The sequence below is a fragment of the Triturus cristatus genome, chromosome 8, assembly GCF_964204655.1.
Source record: "Triturus cristatus chromosome 8, aTriCri1.1, whole genome shotgun sequence".
NCBI classification, from domain to species: Eukaryota; Metazoa; Chordata; class Amphibia; order Caudata; family Salamandridae; genus Triturus; species Triturus cristatus.
In genome coordinates, this window is record NC_140591.1 from 155629531 (window position 1) to 155655972 (window position 26442).

At 44.1% G+C, this 26442-nt stretch overlaps 1 long non-coding RNA gene across 1 annotated transcript in view; it reads left to right on the forward strand.

Annotated features, from left to right (window-relative positions):
• Positions 1-19423, forward strand: part of LOC146801735 (uncharacterized) — a 55185-nt gene extending 35762 nt beyond the window's left edge. Inside the window, exon 3 of the long non-coding RNA XR_014967649.1 lies at positions 18796-19423. This is a non-coding gene — a long non-coding RNA (uncharacterized LOC146801735). The remainder of the gene's footprint in view (positions 1-18795) is intronic.
• The last annotated feature ends 7019 nt before the right edge of the window (positions 19424-26442 follow it).

The following is a 26442-nucleotide window of genomic DNA, read 5'->3' on the forward strand; positions in this document are numbered from 1 at the left end:
CCAAATGTATACCTGATCTGGGGTTGACCCAGGTGAGCACCCCCATGGCATGCGTAGTGAACCCCGCCGCATGAAAGGTACCATGTAAACGCCTAAGTGTAAGCATTTTACTATCTATGGGCAAATGGGTCTCCTGTAATAAGGCGATATCAATCTCGTGCCTAGTAAGATAAGATATCACCTTTCGCGTCTTTCTAAAATCATTAAGGCCCCAAATGTTCCATGTGAGGAAGCGAGCTCTATTGCCCTGGCTCTGCGTCATTTCAAGTTACATTAACTAGATCTGCACTATCTATAGGATCCATGCGTCTCCAACCCTCTCTCATATAACAGTGCATTGTTATAGAATTATGTAAGTACTGTATGCATACTGTTACCAGCTCACCGCTTGGAAATCCACAAAGTCAGAAATAAGACGTGGCCATTTGAACACTGTTTATACACCCATCGAGCAACAGTTAACTGGATCCCCTAAAAGTTGAGGTAGTCTCACTGTCACCAACTCAGAGGCCTTCCTGCCAGGCCAGAGAGGACCATTCGCAAGCTGCGGCAGATCTAAAGTCTCAATGTCGATCTCCATCAAAGCTGACCGCATCCCCAAACAAGCATCTGAAGTTATCCCCTCAAACTCTGGGCAGCAGGCATCCATGAATCACCTCTAGTGCACTTCAAACAGTCCATATGTTACATACCTGTTCAGAGAAATGTAAGAAAACCAGAGGACAACCGTGTTATACTTGCCCCTCCATATCAACCCAAACGCCCCGGCCAGCTCCTCAGTGTCTCTTCTCCGTCCATCAGTCTTGATGTACTCCTTGTTGGCCTTCTGCAGTGACTTTGGGTCAGTGAAAATCTTTGATCCGCCATCCACGATGACCCTCAATTATGCTCCCATAGGCAACTCATCAAGGGAGCAAACTGTTGTCTTTCCTCATGCACCCTCATGGTGAAGTCTGGGAAAAGCAAGATCGAGGAACCCTCAAATTGTATATCGAGTCTCTCTCTAGCTTGCCTCAACGCAGCATCCCTGTCCCTTTAGTTCAATAATTGAGCAATAACAGGATGTGGGGGAGCACCAGGCGGTTTCCTAGGACCCAGGGAGCCTTGGGCACGACAAATATGGCTGAAAATGTGTCGCGACCCAGGAGTGTCACCAAGAGCTGCTCAACTAATGCCTCCATATTGCCCATTGCTGGAGATTCAGGAAGGCCTGTGATGCGGATATTACATCTCCTTGATCTAGCCTCCAAATCCTCTCCCTTGTCCTGCAGGACGGTAATGAGCTTCCCCATCTGTTTCTGGGCATTAATTGTTTCCATCTCAGCGTCTTCAGTTTCGAACACCAGTCTCTCCGCCATATTTAGGCGCTCACTATGCTCAGACATGCGGTCCATCCGGTAGGCCAGAGATTCACTTTTGCCATTTATCGTAGACCAGCTTTTCTGTCTTGCCCTCAAAATTTGATGGATATCACCTTCAGACTCCTCGGTGTTATCACTCTGCACATCGGGAGACTTGTCAGCGCCTATATCCCTCTGTTTCGACTTGCGCTGCTCAAACTGCAGCTTAGACTGTGATTTGTCCATCTTGCCCATAGTCTTTAAATGTCCAAGCCCCACCACAGCTGCCACAAGGCTCACAGTCTCGTAGTACTCTGCCCACGTCAGCAAGGGTCCACAAATCAATCCGCTCAATATTCAGGTCCAGGCAGAAGTCCTCTGCTTAGTAAAAGCCTACACGGGTAGCACAGCAGGGATACAAACAGGAGAAAACCATAGGGGGAAAGCCCAATCCCTGAGTCGTTAGTAGATCGTAGCAGTTGATAGTGGGCATGGGAACTCCCTAATCTATCTTCTGGTGCCAGACAGGACAGAGTAACAAGGCCCTCTGTGTGCAGCGATAACGTCTAAACATGTCCCTCATCAGCCGGCCAGCAATTTAAGTCTCCCCTCACTGATCCCTAGCAGTCTCACCAGGCCTCCCCCAGCAATCTGGAACCAGTATAACAGGGCCCAAATTGCTATCGCTGCAATTGCTGTCAGAGAGGCGGCTGGGGGCCGTCCACCGGTGTTTGCAGTGCACTCCCTGTCTGCCAGCAGGAGCGTGCTCGATCCGGGCAACGTCGTGGATATTGCCCAGCCGCTGACAACCAGGACCCAGCACCACCCGCCGTCCACCGGTTGGGCACAAAGATCGCTCACGTCCAATGTGGGCACAAGGTTGCGGTTTTGGGCTACAGGGCAGCCATGCAGAAGCGTACCACACCTCGCCGCACAAGCAGCTTGTCCGTGCCCAGACCGGTCAGCAACGAGCCAGATGCCGCCAGCCCCAAGGATGCCATCCGAGCAAGGTATGTGCTCCGCTCACCAGCGGAGGTCAGTACGGGCCACAGGCCCTGAGACTACTGGTGTCCGTGCTGCCACGTCTCAGCCGGTAATAGACTGCAGCACTCGTCTTCACTAGGCCCTTGGAGGCCGCAGCGCAGCCCCGTCCACCAGCAACTCGGACAGACACGATGAGCACGCCGATGGGCAATGAACCTCAAGTGCTTTACAGAGCGGCAGCGAGCATGTAATTTGTTGCTTGGATGTTGCCGGATTCCTGCCGGATAGTTACGATTGCATACGGAGCTCACCTAGAAAGCGGCCATCTTGAGACCAGGAAAATGAATTGGTGGGTTGTATGGACTTTGACTATGAGAAAGATAGCCTGGAGGAGGACGAGGTCTTGGGCAGTCATGTAATTGATAAGGCGTCACAGACGTGGTGGCAGCAAGGGGCAGGAAGGTCAGTGGGTGCTGGGGGCTGGATTTGTTAATCAGTGTCCACCTAGTGTTTAACAGGTTTAAGACACAGTATTGTCCAGATCCACTGACACAAGGTTGGCGGGCAGGTGACTTCTACTGGCAAGGCAACAGAAGCAAGGCAGCAGACTACGGAGCGGGTACTGACTTTAATGCCAGGTGAGGATGTAAGTGCCACTTTCTCTGCCACTGTTATGTTTTCAATTGTGGTGGAGGCTGAGAATGGAAAGTAGTAAACAACATGTCTACAGATGTACTGGTATGTTAAGGACACTGGGTTAGGCACGGAGGAGCGAAGCTCTGATACAAAGGAAGAAGGTACGCAAAAAAAGGAGGCTGTACAAAGAGATGGAGGATCTTGTGCACGGACAGGTAAGTCAGCAAGAGAACAACGAGGGGGCAAGGTCAAACACGGGAACTGATGCTGTGGAACAGATTGTGATGAGAGGTAGAAAGGTACGGTCAAAATAGCGGAGTTCAAAGAAAGAAAGGATTTGAAAAAAGTTTTCATACATGGTGACAAAACAGATGGGGGCACACAATCTGTTGTCCACCACAGAAAAGATCTGGCAGGGATTATATGTCGGAATGTTTAAGCTGTTGCATAGGGAGCTGAAAACTACAGAAAGGTCCAAGGAGGAAGAATATGACCGGTTCACTGTTAAAATATCGATGTAACATATCGCAGTAAAAATATTGAATACCAAAATATCGACTACCCAAAACTTGAACAGGTAAGTACAAAAATATAGATGTAAATAATATAGATTTTTTTTAAATATATATAACCAAAAATATAATGTATTAAATACGAATGTTATTTTTAACCAAACTAATTAAATTTAATTGACATTTTAACTAAATATTACAAATAAAATTAATTTAAAAAATATAAACACACAAACAATAATTTATACATATATTTACTTAAAAATAATTTAACAATTATCTTTATTGAATTTGTAAACTTTTAAATTACATAAACATAAAATTAATTATATCAATTTAAAATTTAAACATACCATTTTATAAGTAATTCTAACATTTAACTATTATAAAAATAATTACAACATACATTTCACAGTAAAATAAATACAACAGTAGGGAAAATGTTGGATAGCGGAGGGGTAAAAATTACTATTCCCACTCCAGTGACTGCAACAGTAGGAAAAGTGTTTGAAAACACAGGGGTAAAACTTACTATTCCCATTACAGTGAGTGCAACAGTAGGGAAAGTGTTGGATAGTGGAAGGGAAAAAATTACTATTCCAACTCCAAAGAGTGCAACAGTAGGGAAAATGTTGGATAGCGGAGGGGTAAACATTATTATTCCCACTCCAGCGAGTGCAACAGTAGGGAAAGTGTTGGATAGCAGAGGGGTAAAAATTACTATTCTCACTCCAGTGAGTGCAACAATAGGGAAAGTGGTGGTGGTGTTATATGGTAGGGAACAAAATAAATAAATTTATGTTTTAAATGTTTTTTTGGTTTTCAAATTTGAACGTAATTAATTATGATTTTACAAATTAGTATAAAAAAAGATTAATACACATTTGTTGAATGCACATTCTTTAACACTATAATATGCACAACACACCGAAAATAAATTAAACAATTACCAAAATTACTTTTTTTTAAACTAATTATTGATTCCGAAATTTAAAAATAAATTACTTCTCACTCTTCTCATCATTTACACCTATAAACACCACAACACCCCTAACATTAATTGCACAATTACCATAATTAATTACTAATTAATTCAAAATAGTTAACTAATTAATTTATCAATTAAAAATAAACTACTTCCCACTCTTCTCACCATAACACAAATAATAAAAATACAAACAATTCTTATACAAAAAATACATGCATCACAAACAAAACATATTTACTAAAATACATAACATTAATACAAAAATTGACATTTTTAACATCTATATTTCTGCAAACTATATTAAACACTTCGATATGTTTTACATTTATATTAAATACACAAAATTGATATTCTGCATCACAATATTTTTCTTTCGATATTCTTGACCAACAATATTTTTAGCACGATGTTCTGGCTCGGCACCATATGACCTGCCCAAACGACCTAGGGTTCCCATGACAATATGAAACTGAACAGCAGTATTTTTGCTTTTCGCTAGTGTATATTTAGAAAAATCTCCAGAGCAGAGTGTGGTCCTATTTAAAAAGTTGGATGTTGGCAGATGCTTGCTCTGTATATGGTATACCACTTAGGGGCCGATTCCGATCTCGGTCGGAAGGGCACCGAATCGGGTTACGGCATTAACGAATTCGATTCGGAGGCTGATTTTCAGTCCGAGTCGTACACGGGTCGAAGTACGATGCGAACAAGCGCGAAATCTCCGTCCGAATCTTTTCCGGTTCCGAACCGCTCGGTACAACATGGTCACAAGCAAACCGTGGCGTGCAATGGAGACGTTTCACGACTGAGCTAGTATGATGCTCGATTCGGACAGCCAGATCGAGTATGAGCGTCCGGCTTGCAATAGCTCCCGGAGATGGACTTCGGGGGTCCGCGACGGACCCCCCCCCCGTCACCCGCAGACTTACAACTCGGACACAGGGGGAGACCTATGGGTCTCCCTAACACAGGCATGTACGGTTCGGATGGCACCGACGCGTACCCACTTTAGGGGGCGCACTTGTCCGCGACGTACCCATTCAGTCAATGGGAGCCCATGTACGACCGGCTCCCTTTGACTTCTATGGGAGTTCGACTGAACCTAGTCCGACAGCATACGGCCGCATCGTACTTGCTCGGTCGGACTGCAGGACCCCGGCTCTTTTGGAAAACACTCCGGATCTGTCTCGGTCGGATTGCTGTCCGACCCGGATCGGAATCGGCCCCTTAATTATAAAACTCATTACCCAATGTACAGTGTTAACGCATTATTTTTTTCTACATTTTGTAAAAGTTTTTCTCTTTTGCATTAAGGAGCACATTCAAGGACTTCATCTTGAAGTAGATTAGTGGTATAGTAATAATAATGTTACAAATATACTTTGCATGTTTTTCGTGTTCATCCAAGGATTCAGATGTTCAAAACGTTTTAAAGGGTTTCAGTGTAAGTACAGCCAAACAAGGATGGGTTCCAGGACATCTGGATAACTACATAGGGGGTTAATAAGACACTCCACAGGACAACATGATCAGTGTCCAGGGCTGTTCCTTAGACTATGTAAAAAAAAATTAAAAATCAAATAGACCTAGTATTTCTGTACTACTATTAGGTCTTGGACACAATGTCTACTCATGGTCTAGCCATCATTAAATCAAGGAATTGTGCTTTGGAAATTACATGGAAAATCACTATTGAAGAAGGGGCCATTATTCTGGCTGAGTCAGGTGTGTCGCACAGGCGTCGTAAGGTTCTGGATGTGTTACCTATGGTGCTTTTGAAGTCGGACATGCTCTCTCCTCCTTGTGAAGAGCCTTAATTAATCTACAAGTCAATATTAGGAAAATATTAAACCTATTTTGATTTGGCATTGTAGGAACCTGGATCTCTATATAGTGCACCCAAGTAAGGTATACTATGTAGAGTTAAGATGACCCTTCTTGCTTTACAGGGCTCAAATGACGACCACTACATGCTCTATTTTGTGGCAGTGTGGGTGGGAAGTTTAGGCTTATCAGAGGTTATTGCTAAGCATTTATATCAATTTAGATACCACAAACTTCGTATATAGGTATGTACTTTCTGTGTTATTGATTTTAGCAGGTAAGTCAAACATAAAATATATTGCGTCTTTACGTGTAATGCTTTCCTATGAGACGAATAACATTTACTGCATACAGATACTTGTAATGCATTTCCGTGGGACCCATTTCGTACGTGACACGTTTGAGGGATCAGGACCAAAGTTTCATCAGCCGGTTGGTCATATCTGCCCTGGTGAGGGTTCGCTGACAGAATATCGACCGCAAAATATTGCGATACATAAATATTGCAACCAACATATCGATTACAAAAATATTCTCATCCTATGTTCATAATCTGAAGTACAGAAATATCAACAAAAAAAATTTATGTAATTACTAGCATTATACTTAATATTATTTATTTTATGTACTTTTAAAAAATAAGTTAAATAATAACATTCAACAAAGTGAAACACATTAATAAATATATAATTTTTTAAACTAATAATTTTAATTTATATCAATTTCAAAAATTATATATTCTAAAAAAATACATATACTAATAAAATCTTTACTAAAACACCATTCTAATTAAAAAACAAAACAACTTTTTAAAAATTTGGTAAAAGATATTTCACTCATGAAAAAACAATAAATAAAATTATCATAATTTTGAATAAAAAAAAACAATTGAAAAAATATGTAATAAAATATAACATTTAATACATATACTTTTCACACTAAAATGTATTTAAAACTATGCAAACTATTATAATAAAAATAGTTAAACGTACAATTCCCACTTTACGCAACGCATTTATTATTATTTTTTTTTTTTTAATCTCCCTCCAATAAATACGATAATAGTGAAAATGCTTATATTTCCTGCCGGTAACCACGTTACACCTAGTCCTACTCCCATTTATCTCTATTATGCAATCAGGCCCGTGTGCCTCGTAGACACACTCCCCTACCAATATAAAAAGACATCGGCCAGTACACAATACCTGTATGTACCAAGCCAACATAGCCAGTTGGCCGGGCCACCAGGAGGAAGGGTGAGCCGCAGTGGAGATAAGCGAGAGCAGGACTAGGAGTAATGTAATTACCGGTAAGTAATATTACCTCCACGTCCCTCTTGCTTATCTCCATTACGCAATGAGCTAAGGAAAAAAACAGGCCAACGGTCCAAGCATCATCCCAGAGCACCACAAAAGATGCCCAAATGAAGGGCAAACAAACAGAAAAGATAGGCCAGTCCCAACACTGTGGACCGAATCACGGAGGTACGCCCGGCCTCAAACACAGGAAAGAAGATGACCCACAGATAACGAGCCGAGGACCCCCGAGCCTGCAAGCTGACACAAAAGGCAACCCGAAAACAAAAGGAAGAAAGCCAGCAGAACCAGAAGGTGCAACACCCACAGATAAACGCAACAAAAGGACCGGTACAACAGACCCAGACTGATCAACAGACCCCAGCATTAGGACCGCTAAGCCCCTAAAGTCCAGCCGGAGTGCCAGAGAAACAGAAAGGAACCACGAGCACACCACGTCCCAGCCAACAGTCGACGCAGAGCACCGTAAGACCAGACAGACCCCCAAAAGGCACTCTCACAGAAGAGGCGACCAAAGCCGAGAGACCAAGGCACCATCGTCCACCATGCTCCATCTGCAAGACGCCCACTTGGGAAACACCCGAGAGGGCACCAGGAAAAAAGAAACCACAAGGCCACAGTCACCAACGGACTCGGAGATTCCAGACCCACCACCAACTCCAATAACAGAGGGACTAAAGGAACAGGACAGGCCGGAGGCACCAGAAAACCAGACTCACATCCCACTGAAACCGAACCCTGGAACAAGTCCTAGAGAGAGAAGCCACCAAGAGGCCCGGAGGTCAAGTAAACCGCAGAGCAACCCCCCCACATCCACAAACCAAAGCGGTAAACTATGTAAAAGAGGCGCCTGAACAGCCCCTAGGGCAACCCACACCCAGGTGATCACAGGATATAGCCCGGTCGCCAGGAACCAGAAAGGCTCAGAGATCACAGCGGACCCCCCAAAAAACGCAGAAGACATGGACCAACGGGGACGTGCAGGAACTTAACCAGCAAAAAGAAGCAGGAACGAAGACCCAAGTGCCAACGGCAAATGTCCCTCCCCTGACCCAAAGCCGGCAGAACCAAGGGGGCCTGCCAGGGTACGGGAGCAGGGAGGCACTACAAACTAGTTTGGAGGAAAAGACGGGAGACCCGAACAATCCAACACACCCACTAGAAGGAAAGGCAAGCCCCCAGCAGGATTACCCACGGCAACCAACCAGCCACAGGACAGGTGCACACTGGCCACCCCAGACTAGGCACACAGCCAGAGGGACCTTGCAGGACAGCAGAAAAACAGACGCCAATCTCATCCAGGCAGAAACCACCCCACAGAAGGAAAAGAAATGGGGTACTGCATGCAGGAAAAACCCATGGGATGCAGGCAGCCAAGCTAGAAAAAGAGCCGAGAGAAGACCAACCGGACCAGGAGGGCAACCAAGCCTGGCAACCTGGTAAACCAAACAACCGGACACCAAACATGGAACCAGCAGGCCAGGACAGCAGAGGAGGCTGTCACCGATGCCCCACGAACCCGAAAGAAGCAGTGGCAACAATAGGGGCCATGAAGGAACCAGGCAAGACCTCTGAACTCCTGTTCAGGGACTCTGCCCTCTGCCCAAGCAGCTCCGCTAGTGTCGCTGTCGCTGCCCCCTCACCTCGCCTAGTGATTAGGTGTGGTGCCTGGTGAGCGTTGATCCACCAGGATTCGTAATTGTGCCTGTATTGTAATAGTGATTCTGATGGATACATCTGCCAGTGGATTCCTCACCTTGTGAATATCCCCTGCGCCAGCATTCCACGGAACTTTTCTTTCCCAGCACTCCACGTCGACGTGGGCGACGTCACAATGCATCGGCTCCGCTCGCGACTCCGATCGACGTCACCGGAGCCATAAGAAGCCCATGTCAGCGTGATGACGTCAGTTCCTTTTTTTCCGCGCCTTCGCCGCGCAACGTTTTTTTTCCAGTGCTAGTTGGCTACTTTGTAGTTTAGCCGTGTTATTCTGTTAATTCGAGTATGTCTTCATTTTTGAATATATTTTTTAAATTATATTAGATGTGGGTTGTGTTGGAGATTTTGGGTGCGAAGTTAAGTTATTCTTGATTATTTAATTGAATAAAATGTAAATTGTGTAACTATCATATTTTTAAAGGTACATTTTAGCGGCAGCTTTAGTTTGTAGGTCAAAATGGCTTGGCAGGTAGTTAAATAACTATTTGGTAATTAATCTTTATTAAAATGTTCAATTTAGTGATAATTTGCAAAATTCTATTTGCACTTTTTACATTGTATGTTTGGTGTTTTTGTGGTTGTAGGAGAACAAGGTGGGAAGTTTATTTAGCAGCTAAATTTAAAATAATTTATTTGATTTATTACTTGGGGCCACATTACGATCTCGGTCGGAAAGTAAACCACCTGACTTCTTGTCGGATACGGTTCCAACCGACTCGTGGTTAGCTGTTACGCCTGACTGATTATTATGCTTCCGAACACCGTTTGGAAGGACTCACATTGACTTAAATGGCAGCCTGTGTTCCTACCAACAGCACAGGTGCCTTTATGGGGAAAATGGGTGTTTGCAGAAAACCTTGCACCCTGTGGCGGTGACCACACTGCATTATTTTACAGGGGGGTTCCTTGTCTACCCCCTTGACTCCAAACCGGAGGACTCAGGATGAGGGTGGCCCTACTAGTCACTTTACCACAGCCTTTTCGTGTCGGCCCGACTCAGACATGCTGTTTGAAGCCAACATCGTTATTGCTCATCTGGAAATGCAGTCTGTAGGGTTGTATGATGCGGGTCTGACCGACATGAATGCTCCGAGAGCTGATCATAACCGATTCGGAAAGACCATTTGGTTTGAAATCCCACCGTGAACATTGTAAGTGGTCGGAAGGTTTCTGACACTGTATAGGGGAATCCAACTGTTGGGAGGCGGCTTTACGCCTGACATCGTAATGAGGCTGTTAATTGTAATTGAACACTTAAAGGTTATCAAAACCGGCATGAGCGTTAAGTAGTCATCTACCCGTCGCGTTACCAATTAGAGTGCCATTGTGCTAATCCTCACGGATAAGGTTTAACACACCTATTTCTGAAGCTAATTCTGCCGCAACTAGTTGAATTACGGATCGAAACTTTCAGTTTAAGTATCCATGCAATAGATGGTTGGAGGCGTGTTTTGGGAGCCACGAATGGTGACGTGTGAGCCAGTAGCTCCGCGCCGGCCCAACAACTTTAATGCCGTAATCAAGCCCTAGCCCGCAACGCCCGAGATTGAAACGGTGGCGCAGGAAGGGGAAAGTCTGCTGCATCAATTGAGACGCTTTGATTCAAGGCGAGAGGAAGAGACGCATTATTACGAGGCTTCATCTGCCCCGTCGCCACTGATCGCAATATAGTGGCAGTGATGTGTGGATGTAGAGATGTGGCCCTCCCTCCCTGCTGGTAACATGAGGTCGTGTCTTGTTGAGGGCCTGAAGGACTGCTGAGCTGACTGCCTGGATCCCGTGAACCACACGCTTTGCCGAAGATCAGGCCGTGAGTGTTGGGAGCCTGAATTGGTCACCGTCCCAGAACCAGTTTGGGAGCGGAGGGCTGAGGCCTGCTGCTGGTGCGTACCACCGGATTTGCGACGGGAGGGAGGAGAGATTAGCCACTTGATTAGCTCCTGCGACACCGCCTGCACCGGAAAAAGGTGATGCACCTTGGGGAGCCGCACAACTGCCCAAAACTGCATCAGTCCGATCTGCCTGAGGGGAGAGTCCTGTACTTGTCTGCAACCCTCAACTGAGTGAGAAGTTGAGCCCTGCCCCAAACACCTCGTAACGAAAGTAGGACTTGGGGCGGGTGAGGTGGTCTGCACTAGAGACTTCAAACCTCACCGCCCAGTTGACAATTTTGCCCAGGTGGAGGGAGGCAAGACCTGACAGCCCTCCACAAAATCAGGGAGATGCAAGATACTGGGGCCTGCAAGCTGGAAAAATCACTGGACGCCACTAGTGGGGAAATGCAGCGGTGTTCCTCATTGGACCTAGTAACTGGAATGTGAGAGTACTCATCCAACCCCATGCGTGGCCTGGAGGGGCAGGCCTGCGCCTCCCATACTGCTCAACCTCGATCTCCATCATGACCCCCACAACCTGTGGAACTGGGGGGTGGGCTCAGAGGACAGAGATCTAGCCCTGCCTCGGATACACCGCGGAGGAGGGTCAGCTTGAATTGTTAGGGGCACGTCCACTCGCATAAGCCCTTGGGGACAACTATACATTTTGTTTGTTTGGAGTTATTGCCCCTTCCCCCCCGTGGTCGACAACCACCCCCTTGGTGCCTGGAGATTAGCCCCGCTGATGACACTCTTAAGTACACGATAAGACCCTAACATGGGTAAACCCAGTACGAAGGCGTATAAAGGTGCAGACCCTCCACAGGTCTCGGAGGCAACGCCATCAATGGCCGACCCAGTACAAGGGTGACTAACTAAAATCCTGGAAGCGATAGTGGACACCAAACCTACCTTGCACAGGGTCCCTCCTCGCCCCCCACACCCCCCCTCGCTCCCCCACCACCCCCCGGCTTCGGGGCGCCCAGCACACGCAGTGGTAGCGAAACCCCTGCACTATAAAGATCGACATCCTACTGCAGAAGACACGTACGGATGGCCCATTCACCGTGGACAACTCCTGGGTCTCAAGTTTCTCCGAATACGCCACTGAACTACAGAGAAGATCAGCCTCATATTTGGCAAAAAAAAACACTTTGAGATGAAGGCTTACAATACTCTGAAGTTCCCAGCTCGTCTTCGTATAATACTAGATGGGAAAAATTACTTTTTCAGCCTGGGAATGGTTTGAATCCTACAAAGGTGATAAAGACCCAGGTACAGTCTTTGAGCGCCCACTAACTATAGCGTAACCAGGAAAGAACACAGACCCATTCAAGACGGAAACCACCAAAAAGACCGAGCCCACCCCAAACTGTGAAGGAGAGCTGCAGCCCTACAAGCGGTGGCTGACCTCATGAAACCAACTGACTGTCTCAGAGCCCGGAACTAGATCCCTCAAATGAAATGATAGCTCAGATTCGGACAATTACGAAGCAAATAGTGCCATAATGCCAGATGTTACCGCTAGAACAGGTGATGACCTATAGCCAAGAAGAACCTCCACATTAGGGGTCCAAAAGGAGAAGACATCATGAATCGTATCACCATGACAAAGGACACTACTGCTGGAAACGTTGAATGCATGGACTGGCATTGGCTACGTCGGACACAGGACTTCGTGAAATAAACAGTGGTTTGTCCATCAATAGCCTGCCCCTGTGGAAAGCTCCACCCACCCATGGATGGAGCCTGCCGAAGTCTTGGACAATTGGCCTGTAGGTTGGGCGGCTGGCCGTTGCCAGGCTGCTCCGGGGAGAAGGGAGTTTTGGTTTGTGGGAATTTTAGTTTTCATATCCATGTTTTGGGTTTTTATGTGCAAGTGGGGCCCTGGCCCATCGCCTCTGTGTGTGGGGGGAGGGGAGGCAGACCTGGATGCCTCTATTCTTACAATGCCCATGGAAAGGCTTACACTATAATGTGTAACATAGAACATTAGTCGAATGGGCTCTACCGTCAAGCATCACAATATACATAGATATCTGCGCATGAGGGGGTGCAGATTGAACTCCTCCAGGAAACACACACTACCTGTGGGTAGGGTGTGAAGCTGCGCAGACGATGGAGAGGGCAGGTATTTGCAACCTCTTATTCTGCATACGCGAGAGGGCCATTGATTTTGATCAGAACTGGCATACCATTCGAACCCTTGCACGTACTGTTTGGTAGAGAGGGTAGATATGTAGTGCTGAAGTGCAGAATTTATGGACAGGAACTCACATTGGGTAGTATACATGCCCTTAATCAAGATCAAGTGCAGTTCCTCCGTAGGCTTTCATGCTCCTTGACTGCGGTGCTAACCCCAAGCGTACTACTGGGAGGGGGCTTCAATTGTGTTGCTGACATGGTTCTAGATTGCTCTCACCCCCCACTGCCGAGTGCCCAAATACATAAAACTGCGGCGGTGTTCCAAGATTGGAGAGGACACTGGAGGACATGCCAGAGACCGAGACTACTCATTACTCGCCCTTACATCACTTGCAAACAAAACTGAACTTCTTCTTGGGTACACTGGGCCTGAGTCGCTTAGTAACACACAGAATATTTGGGGCGGACGCTTTCTGACCATAGTCCCCTTTTGCTAGCAGTCCAGCCGGAGGAACACCGCCCGCCAATTCCAATGTGGCGGTTGAACACTCTGGGTCTTTAATATACTTGTTTCAGAGCGACCATAGGCACAGCTATAGACTTCTACTTTGACAGCAACAGACAGACTGCCTCCAATACACTGATAGAGTGGGAGGCTTTCAAGGTAGGACAGAGGGTGAAATGTGTGGGGGAAACAGTGGGAGCCCAGAGGGAACTTCACCTGGAAAGTGGACACCTAAGAAGGTGACCTACATAGACAGGAAAACTAACAAGGAACTAGAGTAGACACATCCAACTCCCTCAAACATGCACGTCATATCAAGCTCTTGACCGACAGCTGTGTCACGACTTTAGGAGTTACCTCACCTAGGTGCAAGAAGTAGTTTGGGGGTTGGGTAGGTTGTGGCTTGGCTATTTTAGCCGGAGACGCGGGGATCCCCAAACGCAAATTATACCTCCTGAGGGCGACCCATTTTATGGTCCGTAGGCCCTTCATGCCTTATTTTGTGACTACTATTCATCACTAAGGCACCTCCCCTCATATACAGAAGGAATTCCTGAAGTTGCTGTGCCCCCAAATCCTTGATGACCACATAATTGACATGCTGGTAGGGCTTCTGACAGTCCCCGAGATCCGGGCTGTGAGGAAAGACCCCTGGACCTGACTGTCTCCCGGACGAATTCGACTCAACTGACACTGCACAGCTTCTGCCGCAATTGGAGAAGCTCTACGCAGAATCCCTGAAACTTTGATGCCTGCCAGAGACCACAGGCGATGTGCTGGTCATCCCCCCTCCCCAAAAAGCCTAAACAGGTGGCGTAAGTCGAAGACTTCTGGGCACTTTCTATGTTAAACATGGATTTCAAGATCGTTGGTAAAACCCTGGCGCTCTTCCTCCTACCCCACGTGCCGACCCTGGTTCTCGCTGACAAGAATGGATTTATTCTGGCCAGGAACACATCATACAGCCTGCGAAGGATGTACTTGATGCTGTTCCATGCAGATACTTGTTATTTACAGCATGCAGCCTTCTTGTTGATAGATCTCGAGAAGGCCTTCAACCTCATGCAATGGGACTACTTGCTTGAAACTATTAGACACATGGGCCTGGGGGAAAGCTGGGTAAACTGGGTGAGGGTGCTTTATGAACGTCCCACAGCTAGGATACAGACAGGGAAAACTGTCCCACAGTATGAGATCTTCCGAGGAACACAAAAGGGATACCCATTGTCACCTCTGTTGTTTGCACTGTCAATGGAACCATTGGCAGCATCTTTCCACCAAGGCGGGGAGGGACTAGGCATCCCATTAGGGGGTAACACTCATAATATCTCCCTGTACGTAGATGACTTATTGATATACCTCAGTGACGCAATGGTGTGTACCAATACTGCACTGCGCCTGATAGAGCAGTTTGGATTGCTGTCTGGCCTCAAAGTTAACCGTGGCAAAACTTAACTCTTCCCCATCTCTGCCAATGTGATTCACCCATTCCATTTTATGGTGGGCATTACTGGGCCCCCACAACCTTCAGTCATCTGGGGATTCCGGTCTTCCACTCGATGGACTACTTACGTGAAGGTAATCTTGGCATGGCCCTCCGGTCTCCGAGATCAAATGTTTCCTTCTGGTGCACTCTACAACTGCCGATCATGGCCTGGGTTTCCCTTGCAGAAATGGTCATGCTGTCTCGCCTGCTGTACTTTTTCAGCAATCTCCCCATAACCGTTCCTGCTTCGTCGTTTGGACAACTAGATGCTCTACTGCGAGATATGATATGGTAAAAAGGGAGGAGGCGGTAGCCCTGTCGATCCTACAACGCCCACCCGCGGAGGGAGGACTCTGAGTGCTTAAATTCGAGCTCTACTTTTTAGATTCTCCACTCCAGTGGCTGGTGCAGTGGTTGGCAGATATGGGCACAGTAGGCACTGACCAAGGGATCCGTACGTATCTGATGCTGGCAAAGATGCTAGACGCGGACAACACCATCTCATCTATCCCTGCTGCAGACCACGGCTCTACGCTGCTGGAAACGCTGCCTCTTTAAAGAATGAAAATCTCCCCTATATACCCCGGCCCTGCCCCTGGTGGGCCTCACCCACGGGAACACCAAGCAGATACTAACCCCAGCAATGTTGAAGCCCTGTAATAATGCCAGACCATAACTGGTGGGGCATTGCTACCAGCAAGCAACCCTGGCTCCATTTGAAGACCTACTTGAGAGCTACGACCTACTAACAGGCCAAATCTTAACCTATGAGATAATACTGCGCACCTTTTGAGGACTATGGGAGGGAGCCAACAGAAGCTTAAATCACACTCGATATTACACTCTGTCCTTACATTAGGCACTGCAAGACACCAGGTAAAATGGTTCTATACATCGCAACTGGAGATGGTCTGCACAACCCTAACGAAACTGCGCACCTGTTGAGAGACTGCTCTGGATAGACACATCACAGACCCAGAATGGTCCAAAATGTTGCCATACCCTAAGAAATTGTTACGCAATACTAGATTGAAGTACACACAGTTCAATTACATAAACATGACACCTCACAAACTTCAGCTTGCCTTTGGAGACACTGGATACAAATGGCAAATATGCGACTGTGCAGACGCAGACTTTTTATACATGACTTGGGATTGTGGCCCACTACGCTAGTTCTGGGAGGAAACAATACAACTCATGTGTGCAGCTGTGGGGCGCATACTTTAACCTTCAATGGGAGTGTTCCTGTTGGGGCTCTTTCCCTGTTCTCCTAAAAGGAAATTGGGAAACCGATTCCTAGATTTAACCCTGGTCTTAGCCTGGAGAAGAATAGCACTGGCCTGGGAATTCGTACATGGACCAGCAATGGAAGCCTGGAAACACGATGTAACCCATTGGGCGGGGGCAGAAATCATAGTACTGACGAGGTAAAAGGTGCTTGGATTGTGGCAACTCACCCTTGCCGACCTCCGGAAAGATACTGGAGGCATGGGAAAACACAGACCGAGACAGGTGCGACATAGGGGGGGAGCGAAGAGGGAACACATACGAGCGGCGAGGAGGATGACCAAAGGTATGACGCCTAAATGAAAACACTGAGTTGACCTTCATAAAAACACTACTGCAAACAGACCCTGATATACCACACGACAATGGCCAGATAGGGACTGCACACACTGCCCAGCTCACACATAAAACTTGGGGACACTGTGAACTTACGGCCCGACATGTGGATAATGACCCACTGGTGGTCTAGCGCTCACCCGGCCCCCGCCTCCCATGCCCCACACACCCTGCTTAACGTATTAGCAAATACACAACCCTTGGCCCCACTGCACAGTTAGTTAATTACATAGTATGATTCACGAGTTGTATAGTTTTTTTATTAAATCTGTGAGATATTTACAGACTGGCATATAATATGTGATAGTATACAATAACCGTAAAGTTTCAGGCAAAATAAGACTAACATATGAGACTATGATTCATGTGTAAGAACTTTAATGGATAACCTGCTCTGTGGCTTCTTCGAAATGTAAATAAAGTTAGTACAGGACGATTTTATATATTCTATATGCCAAATAAGTGCTGTATAGTGATATATCACTAATTGCTGAACTATACAATTATGGATGTATATTAAAATAAATGCCAATAAAAATGTTTGGGAAAAAAAAAGGTATCCATGCAATAGATGTCTGGACTTAGCGGGGACAGGGGCGGAGAAGGGAGGAAAAACGTACTTCATGCAAAACTCAGTCGGGCTTAAGTTCCCACCAGAGTGGGTCTCTTTAGTTCGAGTGTGACGTGCTGGTCAGGTAACCTGGCAGTGGTTTGTATTGACAGTATAGTTAAAAAACCCTGGAAAGCGGCCGGTGACTAGAATGCTAACTGCAATCTGGTACGCTAGTGCGTCTAGGCATGTAAATTAGTACGCGGATTCACCAGCAGCAGCTATGGAGAGCCGTTCTATACAGTGGACTGCTGTGTTGTGCACATGCGTGAGTTTAGCAAGTAATTTATTGTGTAAATTCAGAGACCCAGTTACCTTAGAGCGGCACAATACATGCTGCAGCTATAAGGGGCCTTCCTCAGGACCCATGCCCTACATACCAAAAGATAGCCCTTACAGAGGTGCAAAGGACCTTGCCAATTGTGGCACAATTAAGCATTTACATACATTTTTAGGAAATAATACCGGCACTGTGGCACCTGGTTAGCAGGAACCCAGTGCTCTTCAGTCAAAGATGCATCAGATATCATGCAAATCATGGGGCTAGCCATGTCCAAAAGGGGCACTTTAATACAGGCCTTTCCAAAAAAAAATCCTCAACATGACTAGGGGCCTGATTACAACTTTAGCGCAGCAGCAACGGCATAATGCAGCCTCTGCTGCACAAGCACCGCCGACCGTATTACGAGTTGCAAATGTGCAGCTCGTAATATGGTCGGCAGTTCTTTGGCCTTTTCCATGGTGATGCACCCCAATAGGAACTGCCAAAAAGTTCCAGCAATGCATGGGCGTTGACTTCCATGCTGTGCTGGAACTGTGGGAAATACAGGGGGGGGGGGACATGTTTTGCCCCCCAAATGTACACCCTGTAGTACTAGCAGCACCAGCTTTTTCATGGTGGGCCTGTGCCATGAAAATGCTGGTGGTGCAAGAACTAAAAAATATGCTGCCTCGGACTGCGCCAGTCCCTGCTCAGTATATTGCGTTGTGGCGCTGCAGCACCACCGCCACTGTTCCCTGGCGCAGCTTGTGTTCCACCGGCGCCATTACGACTTTGTAAGTTGTAATCTGCAGTACAGTGAACCGTCCCCATCCCTCACCCTCCTCCCGTGCCACCGCAAGACGGCCAGACTTGTAATCAGGCCCTTAGTTAGCAAAGCTAAAACTTTTGTTATGCCTAATAAGCAAACTGTCTAACATATTTTTGTTTTATTTGTTCCCTTTTCCCAGCAGGTACTATGTATTTAATTCTTCAGATGGATACATTTACAATGCTTTCAAACAGAAGAGGCAACCTTACTAAAGCAATAAGGCTTTCAATGTAGTTATTAATGATCTTTGGAGTATTAAATGCAGAAGTATAACCCCATTATGCTCTTAGTGGATCGAATAGAAATATCATGATACGTAGGAGGTAGAATCTTAATGTGTTTAAAATAATATAAATATTTGTTGTGCTCATTGTTCTGGTTTTAAAAGTAAAAGTTTAATTTCATATTTATCTACCAATTGTAGCACCCTTTTTGTACAAAAGTGAAAAGATTACTGTAAACATTTGAAAAGTGAATTGTGGTTTTCCTTTATACTGTCTTGGGTGTGTCAATCATTTTTGAATATGCAACTACAAGGTGATTTTTCCTCGTCATCACTGACAAAGAGAGTCTGGCTTTGCGTAACAACGGAAAAAGGTCCATTTTCAACATTTAAAATAATGTAAATGCATTGGAAACTACTGCCATTTTTTAAAGATTTTTTTTTATTGCAATAAAGGCTTGGTTTTTTACTTAAGGTGTACATATATGTTTTTTTTGCAAATTTTCAATTCATCATCTAATTTCAAAGAAATAAAGAAAAGTGGTGTTTATTTGTTTCCTGTTGCTCACTCTAAAATAAGGTGTTTCGCTGTAATTATTATTTATTCATAATGATTGTGGTTTAATATTTAAATGTCTGTTAAAATCTCACTGTTGTATTCATTTTTGCCCTTAAAATAAATTTCAGTTAGTATGTAAAAATTAAGTATTACCTGGGTATTAATGTACTAGCCCGCCCATTACCCCTATATCCCTTATATCCTGTCACTAAAGGTGAATATAGTAGTGCAATTAAATTATTGAAGTGTAATGCTAAAATTAAATGTATTTAAAGACCAAGGGGCATATGACGAACTCTATCATATACCCTCCAACCTTAGGTCAGAGGCTTTACGACGATATCGCCTGTTTTATTTCTGACCAGCTGATTACAATGCAGCCGGTCAGAATTGAAACTGGCTGGTCATTACAGCTGAATTGAGACAGGCTCTAGGAACCCATTGGCCATTCGGAGACCGGCCTGTAGTCCCATAGGAAGGCGTTTCCACCTTCAGTATTAGGATTCTTGTTTTCCCACAGTCTTTCTGACGTGGGAAGCCTGATGGAAAGCGAGTTTGGGGGCCCCGTTGCCCTTGCTTCTCCACCTTGAGGTTCCTGCCAAGGAGTGCAGGGATTAACACAATCTCTGATTGGGAGTTTGTGTTATGCTCGGTTTACGGGTGTAACACAAGCTCCCATTGAGAAACCGGAGAATGTGACCGTGCATGGTGCGGTCTCATCGTAATAGCGGTGTCTGACATCGTAATCGTGTCCCTAGTAATTAGTACTCTGGAATTAAAATTTATGCCTGGGTATTAATACAATTTCATCTCCCGTTACCATAATATTATTTGCACTTTGTCCCTAAAAGTGTTAAATTTGGGTTTAAAAAAATGTATGTTTAATAATTTTTTCAGTTAAAAGCCTATTAATTAGTACACAGGTATTAAAATGAATTCTCTTTCCTAAAGGTGAATGTTCATCAGTTCCAAAATATATTTAAGTTTAAAGATTAAATAAGGTATATTGTGGTGACATCCACAGGTGCTCAGGGTTTCCAACAAAATAAAGACGGAGGAGAAAAACCTAAAATAAAGGCTTACTCTCTGAAATGGCTTCCTTAACCATAGTAAAAGGATGGTTGCACCCCAATGTACAGTGTGCTACAAATATGGGCACAACAAGGGTAAACGCAAATGTCCCATAAGGGCACACCCCTCTACCTGTGGGCAGACACCTGGGTTGTCTAGTGTAGTGATCGTGATGAGAGGTAGTCACAGTTACTTTTGGGGGTGACAGGCAGAGGTGACCCTAGTTTCCATGGATGATAGAGGAATAGAACCATAATCCAACATGCCTTCAAATGCTTCCAGATATAGGCAGTGGGACACCATTAAGAGGTGGAGGCTCTGTGAGACACCGAAGCCAGCATGAAAACTGTCAAGTGTTAGCTGTTGACTGCAGAGCAGGTCCTAACAAACACATTACACAAAGTCCTAATTTTCTGGCACCCATGCGAAACATCTACCAGTGTCTCCAGTCCCATTTGAGGGGTGGGGGATCGTCATAGGTTTGCAGGTCAATGTTGTTAACATACAGCTTCACAATATAAGCAAAGTCTTGAAATAGAGAACGCAGGATTGACGCTCATGGTAGATGGGGGGACATGGCCTTTCGATTGAAGCTAAGCATGGATTAAAAGTTATTAAAAAGCTGAAATGCTCCAAGCTCTGCTGGGTTGAAACAGGTGAACTCCAAGTGGGTGAGATAGCAGATCAGCGGTTGCCAAATCTAATGAAATGTAACTTCTATGTGAGGTAAGTTGTGGAAAAGTTGTTGCATCACCATCCCCTCCCATGGGCGGTGAAACATTAAATTATTGGGAGGGCAGTTGTATTTTTCAACTATATTAATACCAGCTGTGCAGCATTCAGTATGTGGCTAATAAGCTTCCAGTCAGCGTGGGTTATTGCTTTCAAGGCAAGGTATTGCACACCTAGTGTAACTGTGGTGGTAAGAGGCAGGGAATGGTTCCCCTATGGTGACCTTGTTCCAGAATCACTTTCCAATATGTGGTAATGAGGCTGCAGGAGCATCGGAGGTGGTAAGTATATCCCACTACTAGCACACACTGATGGCAGAGGGAAGATGTTGATGGGTATATGCTGGACAAGTAAGCTGGTGTATAATACCATTGAACCATGATCTTGTAAGCCATTTACCTGTGGGATAAACTGCGGTAAGTTTTAGGAGTCTCACCAAAGGGTTTCCTATTGCTTAGACGAAATGCCCTCTATATTGGAAGTCTGCAAGAAAGTTTGAAATCTGTGGGTTTGAGGGGGTGTGGAGTGTTGAATGGTCCGGTATATGTTGGAAATTAGTCCCTTAGAACCGTCATGTTTGCAGTCATTTTTCAGATGGAATATACAATATGGTAGCCCTATAATAATTAGAGGGGTGCAACACTCAATGATACAGCTGGCGATACTCCAGCCTGGTCGTTTCAGGGTGATGGTAATCAGCCTTACATTGGTCAAAAAACGTTATGGAGGCTCCCACAAAGATCAAATTTGCATGCAATCAGACTGAGGGGGAGGAGAAGATACTAAGCCCCTCCATTATTCCCAATCTGTCCTATATGTTGAGCACTGTTCTAGTGGGCATAGCTGGTCAGACTGTTTTTGTGCTACCAACATAGACATATATACACACACACACATACCTATAGGTGCTGCACAGTCGAGCGTGCTGGCATAGCCATGCTAGAACCCGGATTGTCCGGCAGGCCACTGCCAGATGCATGTGGATCCCATTTTTCACACTCTAGCGGACCACCCAAGACATGTAAGTGGGCGGCCAAATAGTGCTAGAGAATATTAGGGCAGACCAGTCTACCGCTTTCTCTAGGGAAGAGTTGCAGATCTTTTGGCTGCTTCCCATTCTGGATAAAAGAGTGAATGCCCTGTTGTATGTGAGTGTTATAATCTTGGGTGATATGAGTAGGCAGGGACTGGAAAAAGATATATGGCCCATGGGATGACATTGATTTTTATGGCATTAATGTGAACCACTTAAGAAACAATGAAGGGTTTCCAATGTCTTAGATCTGCTAGGATGGACCTTCGGAGTTACTGCCATTTGGTCTGTGTCTAAGAGGACCGCGTAGGGCTAGATTATCACCCAAATATCTAATTGCGTTGGGTGCCCATTGTAACTGCGTTATGGCTTGCAGAGTAGGGAGGTCTTGCCCGGCTATAGTTCGATTGAGCATGCAAGATTTAGTAATGTTGATTTTGAAGACCGATACCGCCGCAAATGTGGCACGTCTGTCAACTATAGGCAGTAGAGAGGTAGTGGTCCAACAGAAGTAAGCAAGGGATGATTTGCAAACAAGTTAACCTTATGATCTCAGCCACCAAAGGAGATGCCCACAATAGCAGGATTGCAGCAGATGGAGATGGCAAATGGTTGAGCTGCTAGGGCTTAGAAAAACCCGCTGACCAGCATTTTTAGCATGTATCTCGTCTATAGCTTTATTGATACCACTAGAGGTCTTTACGTTGGTAGGCATAGACTTGACTGTGTTCTAGTTTAGTTATAATACACCCTGCCAGGGGAATTGGAGAAGGAATTTTGTATAGTCAGTAGTTATCCACAGGTAACTGAATTCAGGTACCTTTTTCACTTGTATTAGCAACCTTTTCCTTCCCTTCCACAGAATCATTGCATACGTTATCCTCAAAACATGGTCTAACCTGCACTTTGTCGATAATACTCTCTGTTAAGCGGATGCACCTCCTTGATGTGGCCTTGGTAGCAGTTACCTTTCCCCACACAGAGCATGACTAACCCAGGGACCAATTAAGATGCGGCCTGTCAGGGCTGCGAACATCGAGCGAAGAACTACAGCCCAGATCGTATTCTCGTTTTTGATTCTGTACAGACAGACCCTTTTCAATAAATTAGTTTGAAAGTGAGTCCAATTTGTTTTTGAAAATATAGTACAACGGGCATTGATAGCCCGTCAGCCATTCAGAAGTCCTGCAGTAATCACACCCCCTGCTATATTACTGTCGAGAAATTACAATGGCGGATTACCACTGCCATTCTGTGCAGGCCTTTCTGACACTGAAAAGCATTGGGAATCTATGTTTGTGGCCCCCCAGGATGTACAATATGAGTGAAAGGATGCAGATTGGCAACCTAGGGGATACCTGTGACTCACTACTTTAGATCAATGGATACAATAGGCGTTAAATTAAGGTACCTGCGCCCGGGTGCAGAACTGAAATGCACCCATGATCTTTACAATGAGAGCATGCATTGCTTAATTAATGCAAGCTTTAATTGTAATGCAAAGGATTGCGACGAACAAGGTTGAATGGCATTGCACTTGCGGAGCTGTAACCAACTCCAGATGGTCATTCAGTTACTGTTCATAACCAATGTGTGATGGTCTCCGGTCTGTCAGGCATCGGAATATGCCCGTCAGACAGGATTGTGTGGGTGCTGTGATACTTGCAATTAAGACAAATCCCACAACCCAAGTAGCCACTTGACACAGAAAAAAAAAGGTGTGACCATCCTGTTATTGAATCCCTGGTGCTCAGATCATTGTGGACACGGATAGAACCAATGGGTAGATATGTCTAAGTAAAAATATGGACAACAAATAAGGTCCTGAAAAAATGGTAAGTTTTCTGCTTTCGGATGTGAAAAAGTGGGCTTCCTTGCCAAAATTCACAAACTACCTCTTTTTTTTGGCAACCGAGATTTGCAATGTCTAGAGTGCTCATGGTTGTGTGTTTCTGTGTGGGAGGGACCTTGACACAGATGGTAATTTGATGGTGCTACCCCAGCGGAACAGATTCCTGTTATCTGACATTAGAGATGTTAATGCCATGACAGATCCCTGTTGAAAGACACACCAGAGAGGCAAAGACCACCCTTTGACCTTATGCCTCCAAAGCACAGGTTTCCATATCGACTAATTTTTACTCCCTAGCGCGCTGCTTGTTAAGGTAGATTTTACTGAAAAAAAAAAAGCCAATAAATCCTCACCTTAAGATCTCAGCAAAAATATTTAAATATGTAAAATCTATTCATAATATATATTAGCACAGAAAATCACAGAATCATTGAAGTTAATTGTTCGTTGCTACTAATAGCATTTGAGCAAATATATATTTTAGTTTATATGAAAATCTCAATTGTAAGCATAAAATAAGGCAAATAAGAACACAAATTTAAATACCATGCAAATTATATTATGGTTTAGAAAAATATCTATTAAATATAATTAATTATAGAAATTCGCAGAAAAACACACATATTTAAAAATATATATATCTATAAAACTATAAATATATATAAGCATATATATTTATGTGTATATATATAAATGTGAAAATATATATATATGTGGGAATATCTATATATATATTTTTTTTTCAACCAACAAAAACAAAGTAATAATTTAATTAAAGATGTAGATTCAAAGTTAAAACTATTATACAGTAAAACGTTTTGGCAATTTTGTTTGATATTGAATTGTATATTAAATCACAAAAAAACTTTAAAGAAAAAAAAATTACATAATAAATGAATAATTTAAGAATTGAAAATTCTTTCTAAACCTAAACGTAATAATAAACTTTTTATAAATGTAGATTATACTATACAATCTGTCAATTGAAAGATATAATATTCACACTAAAAGGTATTAAAAAATAGTAAAAATTTAAATATTATAATGTGTAAAATGTACGCAAACCACAAAAGAAAATCACACATTAGTAACAAAATAGGATTTGTCGAGGGGTAAAAAAAAGTATTTCGATTTCAATAAGCACACAAGTAGGAAAAGAGTTATTTGACAAAGGGCTAAAATTTAATATTGAGACTCTAGTAAGCGCAATAATAGGGAAAGAGTTGTATTGCCTAGGGGTAACTATTATTAATTACTACTCCAGTAAGTGGAATATTATAAACAGAGTAACTTATTCAAACAATGTATAACATGTTTGAAATAATACTAAATACGCACAAAAATTACATGTGAAAATACATATCAAAATATGATAATACACAAAAAATATAAATATTTCAAAAACTATATAATATATATGTGTTATAACTCTAAAAACAATGTGCATGATTATAATATCGGTAGGACCGTCAGTATCTGTAGTACTTTGATCTCTACACACGGGCGAGAGCCACATTAGGATGCAGTCCGAAATAATTGCCGAAGGATCAACCAAGCCAAATCTTCCAATTGCCTCAAGTAAAACAGCGGACGGTACGATTGAATTCCACCGCAATGGATTATGATGCAACATTCTGCCAACCACTTTGCTTAGCTTGTGCTGACTTAAAAAGGCTGGTGGAACATTGTTTTGGGGGTACGTATCGGGGGCTGTGCCACCTATGGGCCTCCGCAATGTTCAAATCCTTCCATGGTGCAACACCTAAACATACTTGCATGCCGTGCCTGCCATGTGGTACAGGGATGTTTAAAAACAGGCCTCCTTGGATTGAAGCTGGTGATGCGGTACTTTGCAATGCTTCAGTACAAGCCTTTATAAAATAGACATGTTTAGGAATGACTGAAAGGCAGTCTGATGATAAATTTGGTATGGTGGGACTAATGAGTACCTGTTGGTCCGTCACAATCTTGCAACAATGGCGGCAGGACAGTCTTCCAAATGCAATCATAATAAGAAATAATGTTATTCACAAGCCAAATCACACGACAATAAAAATATACAATAACCAAATATTGTAAAAAAAACAAGTAATTCTAAAAACCTTTATTATTTTTTTTAAAAATGTATACACTTTACATATACAAAGTACACAAAAAGAATCGTAAACAAAGTATTCAAATGATGTAATATACACGTTATTAAAATTGTAATATGTGAATCTATTAATAGCAACTAATAATATAACACACTATTTCTAATTATAAACATACATACAGTTAAGAGGATAGAATAAAAAATCAACCAAAACATAATAT